We start from the raw sequence: 17,052 nt of genomic DNA, 5'->3' as shown, positions 1-17,052 counted from the left end.
TGGCTATTGTGAATAGTGCTGCAATGAACATGCAGGTGCATGTGTCTCTTTTAAGTAGAGTTTTGTCCGGATAGATGCCCAAGAGTGGGATTGCGGGGTCATATGGAAGGTCTATGGATAGATTTCTAAGGTATCTCCAAACTGTTCTCCATAGTGGCTGTACCAGTTTACATTCCCACCAACAGTGCAGGAGGGTTCCCTTTTCTCCACACCCCCGCCAGCACTTGTTATTTGTGGACTTATTAATGAGGGCCATTCTGACTGGTGTGAGGTGGTATCTCATGGTTGTTTTGATTTGCATTTCTCTTATGATCAGCGATGTTGAGCATTTTTTCATGTGTTTGCTGGCCATCTGTATAGCTTCCTTGGAGAAATGTCTATTCAGGTCTTTTGCCCATTTTTCCATTGATTGATTGGCTTTTTTGCTGTTGAGTTGTATATGTAGCTTATATATTCTAGAGATTAAGCCCTTGTCGGTTGCATCATTGGAAACTATTTTCTCCGATTCTGAAAGTTGTCTTTTTGGTTTCTTTTGGGTTTCCTTTGCTGTGCAAAAGCTTTTCAGTTTGATTAGGTCCCGTTTATTTTTGCTCTTATTTCTAATGCTTTGGGAGACTGACCTGAGGAAATATTTCATGATGTGGATGTCAGAGCGTGTTTTGCCTATGTTCTCGTCTAGGAGTTTGATGGTGTCCTGTCTTATATTTAAGTCTTTCAGCCATTTTGAGTTTATTTTTGTGCATGGTGTGAGGGTGTGTTCTTGTTTCATTGATTTGCATGCAGCTGTCCAGGTTTCCCAGCAGTGCTTGCTGAATAGACTGTCTTTTTCCCATTTGATGTTCTTGCCTCCCTTGTCAAAGATTAATTGACCATAGGTGTCAGGGTTTATTTCCGGGTTCTCTATTCTGTTCCATTGGTCGGTCTGTCTGTCTGTTTTGATACCAGTACCATACTGTTTTGATGACTGTGGCTTTGTAATATTTTTTGAAGTCTGGGAGAGTTATGCCTCCTGCTTGGTTTTTGTTTCTCAGGATTGCTTTGGCGATTCTGGGTCTTTGTGGTTCCGTATAAATTTTTGGATTGTTGTTCTAGTTCTGTGAAAAATGTCATGGGTCGTTTGATAGGGACTGCACTGAATCTGTAGATTGCTTTGGGTAGTATGGCCATTTTTACAGTATTGATTTTTCCAACCCATGAACATGGAATATCTTTCCATTTCTTTACATCTTCTTTGATTTCTTTGATTAAAGTTTTATAGTTCTCAGCATATCAGTCCTTTACCTCCTTGGTCAGGTGTATTCCGAGGTATTTGATTTTGTGAGGTGCAATTTTAAAAGGTATTGTATTATTGTATTCCTTTTCTACTGTTTCATTGCTGGTATACAGAAATGCAACTGACTTCTGAATGTTAATCTCATATCCTGCTACTTTGCTGAATTTATTAATCAGTTCAAGTAGTTTTGGGGTTGCGTCCTTAGTGTTTTCTATGTCTAGTATCAGGTCATCTGCATACAGAGACGGTTTTATCTCCTCTCTTCCTACATGGATGCCTTTTATTTCTTTTGATTGTCTAATTGCTGTGGCTAGGACTTCCAAAACTATGTTGAAGAGCAGTGGTGAGAGTGGGCATCCCTGTCTTGTTCCAGATTTGAGTGAGAAGGCTTTCCGTTTTTCCCCAGTGAGTATTATATTTGCTGTGGGTTTGTCATAAATGGCTTTGATTATGTTCAGGAATGTTCCCTCTATACCCACTTTGGCGAGGGTCTTGATCATGAATGGATGTTGGACTTTGTCAAATGTTTTTTCTGTGACTATTGAGATGATCATATGATTTTTGACTTTTCTTTTGTGAATGTGGTGTATGATGCTGATTGATTTGCGTATGTTGAACCATCCTTGTGAACCTGGGATGAACCCTACCTGGTCATGGTGTATGATGTTTTTGATATGTTGCTGGATTTGGTTGGCAAGATTTTGTTGAGAATTTTTGCATCCATATTCATCAAAGGTATTGGCCGATAGTTTTCTTTTTTGGTGGTATCTTTGTCTGGTTTTGGAATTAGGGTGATGGTGGCATCATAGAATGTCTTTGGGAGTGTTCCTTCTTCTTCAATCTTTTGAAAGAGTTTAAGGAGGATGGGCACCAGTTCCTCTTTGACTGTTTGGTAGAATTTTCCTGTGAAGCCATCTGGTCCTGGACTTTTATTAGTAGGGAGTGTTTTTATGACCTCTTCAATTTCATTTCTAGTGATCAGTCTGTTCAGTTGGTCTGTTTCTTCTTGATTCAGTTTTGGCAGGGTGTAAGTCTCTAGAAAGTTATCCATTTCTTCCAGATTGTCAAATTTGTTGGCATACAGTTGTTCATAGTATTCTCTTATGGTTTTTTTGTATTTCTGCAGTATCCATTGTGATTTCTCCTTTTTCATTTATAATTTTGGTTATTTGAGTTCTTTCTCTCCTCTTTTTAGTGAGGCTGGCCAGGGGTTTGTCAATTTGGTTTACCTTTTCAAAGAACCAGCTCTTAGTTTTATTAATTTTCTCTATTGTTTTTTGAATCTCTATTTTATTGATTTCTTCTTTGATCTTTATAATTTCCTTCCTTCTGCTGACTTTAGGTCTTTTTTGTTCTTCTTTTTTCTAATTCATTTAGGTGGAGGGTTAAGTTGTCAATTTGGGATCTTTCTTCTTTTTTGAGAAAGGCCTGTATTGCAATAAATTTCCCTCTGAGCACTGCTTTTGCAGCATCCCATAGATTTTGAGCGGTTGTGTCTTCATTATCATTTGTTTCAAGGTAGTTTTTAATTTCCTTCTTGATTGCCTCATTGACCCATTGGTTTTTTAGTAGCATGTTGTTTAATCTCCATGTAGTAGGTTTTTTCTCATTTCATTTCCCATGGTTGATTTCTACTTTCATGGCATTGTGGTCAGAGAAGATACTTGAGATCATTTCTATGCTCCTAAATTTGTTGAGGTTAGCTTTGTGTTCCAATATGTGGTCGATTCTTGAGAATGTTCGATGTGCATTTGAGAAGAATGTGTATTCTGATTTTTTTGGATGTAGTGTCCTGAAGATATCGATTAAGTCTAACTTTTCTATTGTTTCCTTCAAGATCTCTATTGTTTTACTGGTTTTCTGTCTAGAGGATCTGTCTATTGGTGCGAGTGGGGTATTAAAGTCTCCTACTATGATTGTATTCCCATCAATTTCTCCCTTTATGTCTGTTAATATTTGTTGTATGTATCGGAGTGCTCCCGTATTTGGGGCATATGTGTTGACGATAGTAAGAGCCTCTCCTTGGATGGATCCCTTAATCATTAAGTAGTGTCCTTCTTTGTCTTTTTTTATGTCTTTTGTTTTAAAGTCCATTTTGTCTGATATGAGTATTGCAACTCCTGCTTTCCTGTCACGTCTATTGGCATGAAATATTCTTTCCCACCCCTTTGCTTTCAATCTATATGTATCCTTTGTCCTAAGGTGAGTTTCTTGTAGGCAGCATATTGAAGGTTTTTGCCTTTTTATCCACTCAGCCACTCTGTGTCTTTTGATTGGAGCATTCAGTCCATTGACATTTAAAGTGATAATTGATAGATGACTATTTATTGCCATTTTGAACCTCGTGTTCCAGTTGATTCTGTGGTTCTCCATTCTTCCTTTCTCTTTTTGGTTGGATGGTCTCCGGTTATTATCTGTTTGAGTGGTTTGTGTTTTTTATTTTCATTTTTTTTGTGAATGCAATATTTGGTTTTGGCTTGTGGTTGCCCTGTTTTTTAAGTATGCTAACCCCTTCCTATAATTGTGTGTTTTAGCCTGATGGTCCTGTAGGTTCAAACACTTCATTACTGTATTAAAATTAAGAAGAGAAACAAACAAACAAACAAAAAGGGTCTATTTATTTCCTAACATCCCTTGCCCACATTTTATGATTTTGATGACTCTTTTTTTTTTCTTTTTAAATTTATGTTGTTTGAGACATGTTCATGATTAAATCTGTATGCTGGCTTATTTGAGTGACTGCTCTCTGATTGTGGTTTCCTCAATCTTAGTTCCTCCTCTTTTTTTTTTTTTCCTCTTTCCTCCCTTTCTTTTCTTCCTTTCTTTTTGGTTTAGAGAAGCCCTTTCAGTATTTCTTTTAGCCTGGGTTTTGTATTGCTGTATTCTTTTAGCGTTTGTTTGTTGGAAAACATTTTTATTTCTCCTTCTATTTTAAATGATATTCTTGCTGGACAGAGTATTCTAGGTTGCATATTTTTTCCTTTTAGCACTTTAAATATCTCTTGCCATTCCCTCCTGGCCTGTAGAGTTTCAGTAGAGAAATCAGCTGATAATCTTATGGGGGTTCCCTTGTAGGTAACATTCTGCTTTTCTCTTGCTGCCTTTAGGATCCTCTCTTTATCACTAACTTTTTCCATTTTTATTATAATGTGTCTTGGTGTGGGTGTATTTGGGTTCAACTTGTTTGGGGCCTTCTGTGCTTCCTATTTCCTGAACTCAGTATACCTTAGATTTGGGAAGTTTCCAGCGATAATTTCTTCAAATATATTTTCCATCCCCTTATCTTTTTCTACTCCTTCTGGAATTCCTATTATGCGTAGGTTGGCCTGCTTTATATTATCCCATAGGTCTCTTATATTGCTTTCATGTTTTTTGATTTGTTTTTTTCTGTCTGCTGACCTGATTGGGTGATTTCCATTATTCTATCTTCCATATCACCAATTTGTTCTTCTGCATTATTCATTCTGGTTTTTACTGCCCTTAGTCCTGTTTGTATCTCTGCAGATGAATTTTCTAGTTTTTCTTGGCTGGTTTTTACTGCCCTTAGTTCTGTTGGTATCTCTGCAAATGAATGTTCTAGTTTTTCCTGGCTCCTCCTTATATTTTCTAGTTCCTTTCTGAGGGTGTCTGCATTACTGTTCATATCTTCTCTTAATTCCGTCAGTATTTTCACTATTTCTCTTTTGACCTCCAGGTCTGTCAGACTGCAGAGATCTGTTTCATTGTTGACTGCTTTAGGTGAGTTCTCCTGTTGGTTTAACTGGGGGTGGTTTCTCAGCTTCTTCATCTTGCTTGTTGTTTTCTTTTTCCTGGTGGAGTTGTACTCTCCGTGGCTGGGCAGTGTTTGCCTTGTCACTGCCGTGGAATGTTTCCTGAGGGCTGGCATTGTTGGTCAGTCTTTTTTTTTGAGGCAGTGTGGCTTTTCTGGAGTGTTGGCAGGGCTAACAGGGTCTCTCTGAAGCAAAGGAGGACTTCCTGAGGGCAGACAGGACTGGGAGATCCACACCACGATGGGAGCAGATTTCACTCAGCCAGGCAGAGCTTCCTCTGGTGTTTTTGGGCTGTGGGGCTCTTTCAGGGGGCTGGCAGTGCTGGGCAGCAGTTCCACGGGAGTGCACACCCCCTAAGGGCTGGAGCAGCTACCTGGGTCACTGCAAACCCAAGAGGCTCTTCCCCAGGGCAGCCTGACTCAGAAGGACTGTCTGAGAATGTAGGCAGATCTTTACATGGCCTGGCCGAGCTTGTTCTAGCTTTTTCTGGGCTACAGGGGCTCTTGCAGGGGGCTGGGGGTGCTCAGCAGCTGTTCCCCGGGGGTGCGGCACCCCCCGAGGGCTGGAGTGGCTAGCTGGGCCGCTGTGAACCCAAGAGTCTCTTCCCCAGAGCAGCCCGACTCAGAAGGACTGTCCAAGAATTAGGCAGATCTTTTCACGGCCTGGCCAAGCTTGTTCTAGCTTTTCTGGGCTGCAGGCCTTTTCCCAGGGACTGGCGGTGTTTGGTGCTGCTCTGCAGGGGTGTAGCCCCTGGGAAGGGCAAGCAGGCCCAGGCAGGGACAGCCCCTGTGGTGGTAGCTTCCGGCAATTGTTGAGGCCAGCCCTCCTGGAAGGCAGGCAGCCCCAGGTCTGGTGTGTGCGTAAGGGGTGCCAGGGGAGGGGGGGAATGCACTGGGAAGCACAGCTTTCTGATAGCTAGTGGGCCGGTAAGCTCGCTGTGGCATGGGGAGTATTCTATGGGGGCCCAGCCCTTCTTCTCTCCCCTCCCCAGCACGGGCGCAGACCCGGCTCTTCTCCCAGGTTCCCTCTGATGTGGCTTTCCACTTCTCTGCCCTTAGTGTATTGCTCCCTCCCCCTTGCGATGCTCTGCTTTCTAGTCTCCCAGGCAGTCTCTGCCCCATCAAACTTGACAGACTGGTTTCTAGACCTCCCAAGCAGTCTCCACTCCACTCCGTGCCCCCCAGCCCTTTCCCGGGGACTAACCTCCGGAGCCGAGGTCTCAATGCCCAGGCCCCCCCGCCCCCAGGCGTCTCAATTTTTGGTGACTGTGCCCATAGTTCAAATGATCTGTTTGGTTCTCGCTCTGCTTTTCAGAACTCCAACTTACTGCTACACTCCTCTCTGCATCTGGAGATTCCTCCGGTTCAGTTGATTTTCCCTTGATCTAGGTGACTTTCCAGGGTTCACGATCTCTTTCTCCTCCACAGTTCCCTTTCAGGAGTGTCCGTCCAGCTCGGATTCCCTTTCTCTCACTCTCCTCTTTTCCCATGTTTTACCTAGTAATGTCATGTAATTCTTGCTGTTATTGGAGCTTAGGTTCTTCTGCCAGCGATTGGTTGCTGTTCTGTGTGAGTTGTTTATCCTGTAGATGTGTTTTTTGTGTGTGTGTTTGTGGGAGAGGTTGAGTGTGTCCCCCTACTCCTCCGCCATCTTGCCTCCTTCTCCAAAATTTTTTTTTAATGGCCATGGTGCCAGGGTTCCCAGGCTCTGGGTGGAATCAGAGGCCTGTAGCTGCCAACCATAGCCACAGCCACCCCTGATTGAAGCCATATATGTGACCTATAGTGCAGGTTGTGGCAACATCTGGTCCTTAACATGCAGAGAGGGGTCAGAGATCAAATCTGCATCCTCTTGGACACTATGTTGGAGTCTTAATCCACTCAGCCACAATGGGAACTCTCTTTTGTAGACTTATTTGTAAACTTCTCTTTTCTTTTGTATTAGAATATCTGCTCCCTGAGATTAAAGACTGCATGATTTTTTTCTTATTTAGCCTGCGTGCTACTTAGAGAATACGCAAATGTTTGTTAAAAAACAAAGCTGGCTTGATTAGTGAAGGCAGGTTTAGTTTATTAGTCATTAAGCAAGTTAAAGCTTAATGGCTATGACTGGTGACAACCCTCTGTGTCACTTGGAAGCTGAATGCAAAGTTATCAATTCTATTAGTACAGAGGAGGAATAGTATGAAATTTAGGGCACAGCTAGCAATTGAGTTTAATTTGAAAATATAACGTTGAGAGTCATCAGCACAGTTGAAGCTCTTGGTGTGACTGATATTATGGAGGTATCATATTTAGCTTTAGTAGACATTAGTAAAAGTAAAATTTAAAGCACTGACAAAGGAAGAAGTCTAGGAAGAGAACTACTGAAGAACAAGGAAAATGTGGTGTTCTAAAGCACTTAAAATAACATTACTAAATCTCTTTAACTTTACTGATTGAAATGACAAGGAGAGCAGTTTTTTTTTTTTTTTTAAGGAAGGTAGAGGCTTGATTTTACTTTACATTAAGAAAAAGAAGTTATGATACAGACAGAAAGGGAGAGAGATGAATGTGATTTAAAGCCAGCTAGCAGCTATTTTGGATCCATTGTCTGCCCCCACCTTTTTCACCTCATGAAACCCAAGACTTTAAGGTAGTGTAAATTGCTAAAGGCATTCATGAAGAAATCTCAAATCATCATCCAACCATTCCATCCTCCTGACAATGTCTTATCACAATCCCATAACCTGAGGACAAAGATCCGAGAATAGAAAAGATTTCCAAAAAGAGAGTTTAGACTCTGAACTTTGCCTCTGGTGATGTATGATCTTACCTGGTTCTGGGAACTCTTTTCCTTAGGGAGTTTTACCCTCAAGTGTGTATAAAATTCCTCTTAAAATACACAAAAGACAGAGGGAGCTTCCACTTACCATTTCAGATGTGATAAAGGACTATAAGACCTACAATTAGACAAGGGTATATAAGGAGTATAGGCAAGTGGACCGTAGTGACCATAGGGTTTTTCTCAATCTTCTTCCTATAAATATATTCAAAGTCCAAGGAGCTTGTTGGGATCATAGCATTGAATCTCTATAAAGAAAAAGGACAGCAATATTCTCTTAGGACAATGCCAGGGACTTTAATCTTTTAAGGCACACAACAACACAAAGAAGCCTCCACTCATTACTTTCTGAATAATAGTGAATGGAAAAATATAGACCTCTTCTTTAATAAAATGAACAACTCAAATAAATCTGAATTGCATAATGTAAGCGTACCTAAATAACGAGATTTTAGACCAATAAACAGAACATTCCCAGCACCTAAGAAAACTGTCTTGTACTGGAAAGATGATACCTGATACCAGAATCTGGGTTCTGGTTCACGGTCAAAGAATGAACTCCATGAACACAGAGGTAGCAAGCAAGCAAACAAGCAAGTCTTTATTGAAGAAAAGCAAATAGCTCCCAGGGCTGCTGGGAAGGGTGAGACGAACCCCCTTTCTCTATTGTCCTATAGGGGTTTTTATTCCTTAAAAGATCGGGAGGTTTACCAATGTGGGTTGCAGAAAGATGTGGTTTTCTCCCATTGGCCTTGTTCAATTACCTATATCAGTCCTTGTCAAATAGTGTCTTAGGGGTGGGAATGTCCCGTAAGTCTCCTAAGTCTCATAGTTTCTTTGCCCTTGTCTTCCCATAAAGTAAGTCATAGGGTATTAGGGATTAATGTCCATCTGGGTATAGGTGAGCTCCCGTAGTAAACAAGGCCTATGGGGATGTTACGCCCTGGAGCCCTTAAACCACAAATTTTAATCAATGGCCATATCAAAGAATGCATCGAAGCCCATGTTCCTATACTGACTACCTGAGTTAATATTTTGCCTCAGTACCTTTTCACGTGCAATACCTTGAGATTAATCTCTATTTCTTCTTATTTATTTATTCATTTGTTTATTATGGCCACATTGTAGTTGGATTCTTAACCCACTGCACCAAAGCAGGAACTCAAATCACTATTTCTATAGTCAGTATTTGAATAGTGACTTTTCAAGTTTTGTCAGAAATCTACTCCAAACTCTTATTTTTCCAGGATTCAACATACAGATCTGGGATAATTTATATGATAGCCATAACTTAAACATACTTTCTACCCTTCTATATACATTTTTTTCTTTTTAACTAACGCCATAGTTTACTAATTTAAGCCAGACACAGATAAACTTCTTTAATTCTCCTATTCTTACTTAAGCTTCTCTTTAACAAAGTGCTGCTGGACCATTCCATCCTAAGATCTGCTTTCATCCATCTGCCTAAGAACCTGTCCCCTGCTCAAGAGGGAATGTGGAATATTTTTTTTTAATTATCACAACACAAAATAAATTACTTGTTCATCAGGAGAGTTTATTATTAATATTGCTATCATTTAAATGTATATTCAGTAAACTTTTTTTTTTTGACGTACAATCTGAGTGTTAACTCTCACATAGAATCATACAAGCATATCTCCTATCAGTATAGAGAATGCTTTCTTAACCCCTCAAAAAAACTCCTTCATTTTAGCCCTCCATAATCCTTTCTCTACACCACTAAACTCTGAAGACTGCTGATGTATTTTCCATCCATATAGTTTTGCCTTTTCTAGAATGTCATATAAAAGGAATCATACACTGTATGCAATCTTTCAAGAATAGTATTCCTCCCCGATGATGTCTCTGAATCCATCAAAGTTGTATCAAAATGTGTTCCCTTCTCTTGTTGTGTACTATTCTATTTTAGGGATGTGGCACCACTGTTTATTCACTCATCTATTAAAGAACATTTGAGTTGTTTCTAGTTTTGGTGATTATGAATAGCTGCTATACATCTTCATGCATAGGGTCTTGCATGAAAGTAAATTGTTTATCAAAATTATTGCCTGTGTGTGAAAGGAGAGATAATAAATATTTTCCTCTTGGCAGGCCACACACATTCATTTTCTCTTCTTTTTTTTTCCTTATTTAATTTTAAAATGTAAAAACTATTTACAGTTTGCAGGCCATAGGAAAACAGGCCATGGAGAGGAATTGGCACAGAAACAATAGTTTGTCAATTCCTGTTTTAGCATACTATAAGTTGAGTGTGGGGTCATACTTTGAGTGTATTTTTAACTTTTTATTGAAATGCCAAACTGTTTTCCAGAGAGGCTGTATCATTTTGAATTGTACATTCCTTCCAGCACTATATGGGAGTAACTTTTGTCACTCATTTTTACCAGCAGTTGGTATTGTCAGATTTTTGTTGTTTCATTTAGTTTTTAGCCATTCTAATGTATGCAGTAATATCTTGCTTGGGTATTCATATGACTAATAAACCTAAGATTTATCTTTTCATGTGTTCATAAATGCTCTTTAAAATACATCTGCTCAAATCTTTTGAATTTATTTATTTATTTACTTTTTGCTTTTTAGGCTGCACCTGCAGCATAAGAAAATTCCCAAGCTAGGGATTCAGTCTAGGCCACAGCTACTTGCCCATGCCACAGGCACAGCAATGTGGGATCCAAGCCGTGTCTGTGACCTACACCACAGCTCATGGCAACGCTAGATTCTTAACCCACTGAGCGAGGCCAGGGATCAAATCTGCATACTCAAGGATACTGGTCGGTTTCGTTTCCACCAAGCCAAAACAGGAACTCCTTGACCATTTTTTTAAACCGAGCTTTTCTTATTGCTGAATTTTAACAATTCTTTATATATTCAATAAGTCACTTGTTGGAAAAATGATATGAAAACATTTTTTCCATGTATGTAGCCTATATTTTAATTCTCCTTATAGTATCTTTCACAGAGCAAAGGTTTTTAATTCTGAGGATATTTAACATGCTAATTTTTTTTATTTTATGACTTAATGTTTTTAGTACAACATAAAAGAACTCCTTGCCTAAATGTAGATCCCAAAGGTTTGAAAGTCAGACTTCTTTGACCCATGTTTTATTTAGAAATGTGGTGTTAAATTTCCAAGTGTTTGGACATTAAAAATTTTTCTTTTTATTACCGATCTTTAGTTTAATGTTATTATGGCCACAGAACTTTCATTTTCTATTTTGCTGCACCCACAGTATGCAGAATTTCCTGGGCCAGGGATTGAACCCACACCATAGTAGTGACCTGAGCCACTGCAGTGACAACACTAGATCCTTAACCCACTGAGTCACAATAGAACTCCTGTTTAGGTTTGTTTTTGAGCTAGAATAATAGTCTGTCTTGGTGCATTCTCCATGTACATTTAAAAGAATGTTTATTCAACTATTGTTTCCTGGAGTATTATATAAATGTCAATTCAATTTATTTTTTGACAGTGTTTTCCAGTTCTATAGTTTCACTGCTGGAATCTCTATGCTTTCTATTACTGATTATAATACAATCAGGAACACTTTCATTTCACATTCACCAATCTACAAAAGCACTGTATATCTCTGAGGAGGGTCTTTGCTTTTATTTTCCTTTCCTTTCTTTTTTTTTTTCTTTTATTTTTCTTCTTCAATTTGAGAACAGAATTCCTTGTTATTTGAGGTTTTTTTTGGGTTTTTTTGGTTTTTTTTTTTGGTCTTTTTAGGGCTGCACCTGCCTCATATGGAGGTTCCCAGGTTAAGGGTCCAATCGGAGCTACAGCTGCTGGCCTACACCACAGCCATAGCAACACCAGATCTGAGGTGTGTCTGCGACCTACACCACAGCTCATGGCAATGCTGGATCCTTAACCCACTGAGTGAGGCCAGGGATTGAACCCACAACCTCATGGTCCTTAGATTCATTTCCAGTGCACCTCAAGGGGAATTCCTGTTTTTTCGTTGTTTGTTCTTAAAAACTTAGCTCAGATTTCTAAAATGAATAAGTGCAGTATGCTGAAACTTTAGCCTAGAATTCCTCATTTGTAGAGTGCTGTAATAATGCCCTTAAACCTACCTAAAATTGTCATGAAAGCCCAGCAGTCATACCAACCAATCTCAGGACACTGCTTTACCAAAGCAGCTCTTGAGCAATCATGCTTTCCCTTATCTTATAGACCAAGGCTTCAGTTCAGCCTTGCTTCTTTACATCAACTTGTACATTAGACTTCTGAAGTATAACAGGCAGGAAGTAGAACCCTCACTCAAGAAAAAAAAAATCAATTAAAATTAACTGTATTTAAAAACAATAAACATTTACTTTAAAAAACAGAGCAGAGCAATGTTATTAGCAAACATATTATATTCTAACAAATAAATATCTAGCTAATAGTGTACTGACAATAAACATTAAACATATGGACTAAATTTTTAAAAATTTGCAGTGATGAAATATTTAGACTTAACATCTGAGTTCCTTTTTATAACAATTTTATTTTAGAAAATATTCATTATGTAGGCAAGTCATTTAAAAAAAACTTTGGAACTTACCTTTATTTTTCAGTCAAATCACATGATTACTTCCAGGTTTCCTCTTTAATTTGTAATAAAAGGAAAAAAAAACAACCTAGAGTTATTTTATGATGCCTGTATTAATCTTGCTTTAGAATTATTTCACATGTGTTTTATTTCTGTCTTAAAATATTTTAAACAGACTAATTAAATCATATATTATAATAACTGCAGCTATATTAAGTTGAAAGTAATCTACCTTCTGTGACCATGAGTAATTCAATTAAATGTGAGGAATCTCAGCTTTTGTTTTGCTTTGTTTTGCTTTTAATAAGATAATTATTCCAGACTTTTTGAAATATGACTATATAAGGAATTAGTTGGATATATTTTAATATAATGTCTATATCTACATCTCACACTAAAACAATTAACTTTGAGTCTCTTAGTCAAGCTCTGGCATGGTATTTTTTTAAGATCTGATATGACAGGCTAGCACATAAATTCAAGTGAAATATATAAAGATCATAAGGATATATTATACATATAATTTTTAAAAATTAACATTTCATGAATAAATTATCATAACTACTTTAAAAAGTATTATACTACATATTTATGATTTTAGAATAAATGTTTATCTCTTTCTTTCAAAAACAGAATATCTTGCATTTAACAATATTATTTGTAATTAGGATCATGTTTGGCTGACCTTGATAATATTAATTAGATGCTACAAACACACTGAGTGCTTTTTTTGTGGGAGCATTATAGTAGAAAATTTATATATCAAAGACATAAAATTCTACTCAAAGACTTTAAAATAGTTGCAAGTTAAAATCTATAATATTTTCATTAGCATGCCAATAATTAATATATTAAATAGGTACATTTCCTTTTAGTTAAATGAACACAGTGAAATGTAGCAGAATTTAAATCACTTCCAAAGCACCTGACCTGAGAAGGCTGCTTATTGGGTTATTTCAACTTCAACAGAAGGAGTCTAGAAATATACTACAAGAGGTGGAGATGGGGAAAAGGTTTGAATCTGAAGTAATAGTGAAATTTTAATTCATATTTAAGAAGCAAAAATCAACTGGATCTTGGGTTATATTTGTAATATATAGATAAACTAAAAGAATAAGCCAATAAGGTCTAGAGTGATGCACATTAATGATGCACTGAAATTACTAAGAAGCAAACAGGTGAATTTCCAGATTCAGAAACCCCATGTCACAACCTTTGGTGAGAGAAGAGACTTTCAAACAAATGAGGTGAAGTCTGCAGAAAGCTGAAACTCTTCAGCACTTAGACCTTTAAGGAGGATGTTATGTTAATTGTGTCATCTAAAAATGTACTGTTGAAGTCTTAACCCCCAGTAACAAAGAATGTGACTTTATTTGGATGGCATATGCAGGTGTAATAAAGTTAAAATCAGCTCATTAAATGTCACAAAAATACAAAGTATCATAAGAGACACTATAAGCAACTAAATGCTAATAAAATGGACAATCTCAAAGAAATAGATAAATTCTTAGAAAGGTACAATCTTCCAAGACTAAACCAGAAAGAAATGGAAAAGATGAATGGACAAATCACAGGTACTGAAATTGAAACTGTGATTAAGAAACTTCTAACAAACAAAAGTCCAGGACCAGATGGCTTCAGAGTCTTATTCCATCAAAAATTTAGAGGAGTTAGCACCTATCCTTCTAAAACTATTCCAAAAAATTGCAAAGAAGTAACAATCCTAAACTCATTAACACCCTGATGTCAAAACCATACGAAGATACCACAATAAGAAATATATATATATATATATATAAAACAGGCCAATATCACTGATGAACATAGATGCAAAAATCCTCAACAAAATACTAGCAAACTGAATTCAACAATATATTAAAAGGATCATACACCATGATCAAGTGGGATTTACCTCAGGGATGCAAGGATTTTTCGATATCCACAAAGCAATCAGTGTGATACACCACATTAACAAACTGAAGAATAAAAACTATATGATCTTCTCAATAGACACAGAAGAAGCTTTTGACAAAATCCAACACCTACTTCTGATAAAAACCCTTCAGAAAGTGAGCACAGAGGGAACATATCTCAATCTAATAAAGTCCATATGTGACAAACCCACAGCTAACATCTCAATGGTAAAAAGCTGAAAAAATTCCCACTAAGATCAGGACAAGACAAGGATGTATGCTCTTGCCACTTCTAGCCAACATAATTTTGGAAGTCCTAGCCATGGAAATCAGAGAAGAAAGATAAATAAAAGAAATCCAAATGGAAAGGAAGAAGTAAAACTATCACTGTTTGCAGATGACGTGATACTATACATAGAAAATCGTAAAGACACTACCAGAAACCTGTTAGAGCTCATCAATAAATTTGGTAAAGTTGCAGGATATAAATTTAATACACAGAAATCGACTGCATTTCTATATATTAACAATGAAAATCAAAGAGAGAAATTAGGGCAACAATGCCATTTACCATCACATCAAAAAGAATAAAATATCTAAAAAGAATAAACCTACCTAAGGAGACAAAAGAGCTGTACTCTGAAAACTATTAGACACAGATGAAAGAAATCAAAGATGATACAAACATATATACCATGTTTCTGGATTGTAAAAATCAATACTGTCACAATAACTATACTACCCAAGGTGATCTACAGTTTCAACACAATCCCTAACAAATTACTAATGGCATTTTCCACAGAACTAGATAAAAACATTTTTAAATATGTTATGGAAACACAAAAGACCCTGAATAGCCAAAACCTTCCTGAGAAAGAAAAGTGGAGCTAGGAGAATCAGGTTTCCAGACTTAAGACTATGCTACAAAGCTATACTGATTCGAATGGTATGGTACTGGTACAGAAACAGAAATATAGATCAATGGAATGGAATAGAAAGCCCAGAAATAAACCCAGGCATCTATGGTCAATTAATCTATGAGAAATGAGGCAAGAATATACAATGGAGAAAAGAGAGTCTCTTCAATAAGTGGTGCTGGGAAAACTGGACAGCTACATGCAAAAGAATGAAATGAAAACATTTGCTAATACCATACACAAAAACAATCTCGAAATAGATTAGGGACCTAAATTATAAGACTCTTAGAGGAACACATAGGCTGACCACTCTCTGACATAAATTGCAGCAATATCGTCTAATTCCACCTCCTAGGGTGGAATGACAATAAAAACAAAAGTAAACACATGGGACCTAATTAAAGTTTTTGCACTTTAAGTTTAATTTTGAAAAGAAAACTATAAACAAAACAAAAAGACAATGCACATGATGGGAGAAAATATTTGGAAACTAAGCAACTGACAAGGGATTAATCTTCAAAAGATACGAACATCTCCTACAGTTCAATATCAAAAAAACCAAACAACTCAATCAAAAACTGGGCAGAAGATCTAAATAAACATTTCTCAAAGAATACACATGGATGGCAAGAAAACACATGAAAAGGTTCTCAACCTCACTAATTATCACAGAAATGCAAATCAAAACTACTATAAGGTACCACTTTACATCAGCAAGAATGGCCATCATCCAAAAGTCTACAAATAATAAATGTCTGGACAGGGTGTGGAGAAAAGGGAACCCTTTTACATTGTTGGTGGGAATTTACATTGGTGCAACCACTACAAAAACAGTATAGATGTTCCTCAAAAAACTAAAAATGATCCAGCAAGCTCACTCCCGGGCATCTATCCAGAGAAAACCATAATTCAAAAAGATGCATGCACCCCAATGTTCACCGCAGCACTATTTACAATATCCAAGACATGGAAGCAACCTAAATTTCTATCAACAGAGGAGTGGGTAAAGCAGATGTGGTAGATACATACAATGGGATATTACTCAGCCATAAAAAATAATGAAACAATGCCATTTGAAGAACATGGGTGGACCTAGAAACTTTCACACTAAAGAAAGTTAGACATGGAAGACAAAAATTATATATCACCTGCATTTGGAATCTTAAATTTAAAAAATATATATATATGAAATTATTTGCAGAAGAGAAACAGACTTTGAAAAACTTATAGTTACCAAAGGAGACAGGTGAAGGTGTGGGTGGGAGGGATGGACTAGGGGTCTGGGATTGGCATATGCACACTGAGGTACATGGAATGATTAACCAATGGGGACCTGCTGCATAGCACAGAGAACTCTACCCAGTATTCTATGATAATCTATGAGGGAAAAGAATCTTGAGAGAGAATGGATATATGTATATGTACGACTGGGTCACTTTGTTATACAGCAGAAATTGTCACAACCTTGCAAATTAATTATACTTCAATAAAACTTAAAAAAATGAGCTCATTAAGATGGGCCCCAGGCCAAAATGACTTCTAAAAGGGGGAAACCTGGAGATCAACAAGAAGACATGCAAGGGGACTATTGAGAAATTAAACTTTATGCCCAATTATTAGCTCCTACTTGAAAGAAAAGTAATATGAATATATTATTTCTAAAATACATATTTTAGCAGAATGCCAAATTTTTAGTATGCTAAAAAATTATAAGCTAAATTTTCAATATGCTAAAAAAATTATAAAACTAAAGAACAAGAATGGCTGATTTATGGTAATTCTGACTTGACTCTG

At 37.3% G+C, this 17,052-nt stretch overlaps 1 protein-coding gene across 5 annotated transcripts in view; it reads left to right on the top strand.

Annotated features, from left to right (window-relative positions):
* The window catches only part of KYNU (kynureninase), a 125,233-nt gene that overhangs the window by 8,986 nt on the left and 99,195 nt on the right, over positions 1-17,052 (top strand). The window contains exon 2 of one of the 5 annotated variants that reach the window (XM_047772013.1): positions 4,968-5,011. The exons of the other annotated variants lie outside the window; for them this stretch is intronic. The gene's annotated coding sequence lies outside the window, so the exon portion shown is untranslated. The remainder of the gene's footprint in view (positions 1-4,967; positions 5,012-17,052) is intronic. 5 annotated transcript variants of the gene reach the window in all.

Source organism: Phacochoerus africanus, chromosome 3 (genome assembly GCF_016906955.1).
Source record: "Phacochoerus africanus isolate WHEZ1 chromosome 3, ROS_Pafr_v1, whole genome shotgun sequence".
NCBI classification, from domain to species: Eukaryota; Metazoa; Chordata; class Mammalia; order Artiodactyla; family Suidae; genus Phacochoerus; species Phacochoerus africanus.
Note: the sequence above shows the minus strand (reverse complement) of the source record. Positions and strands in the feature narration are given on the sequence as shown.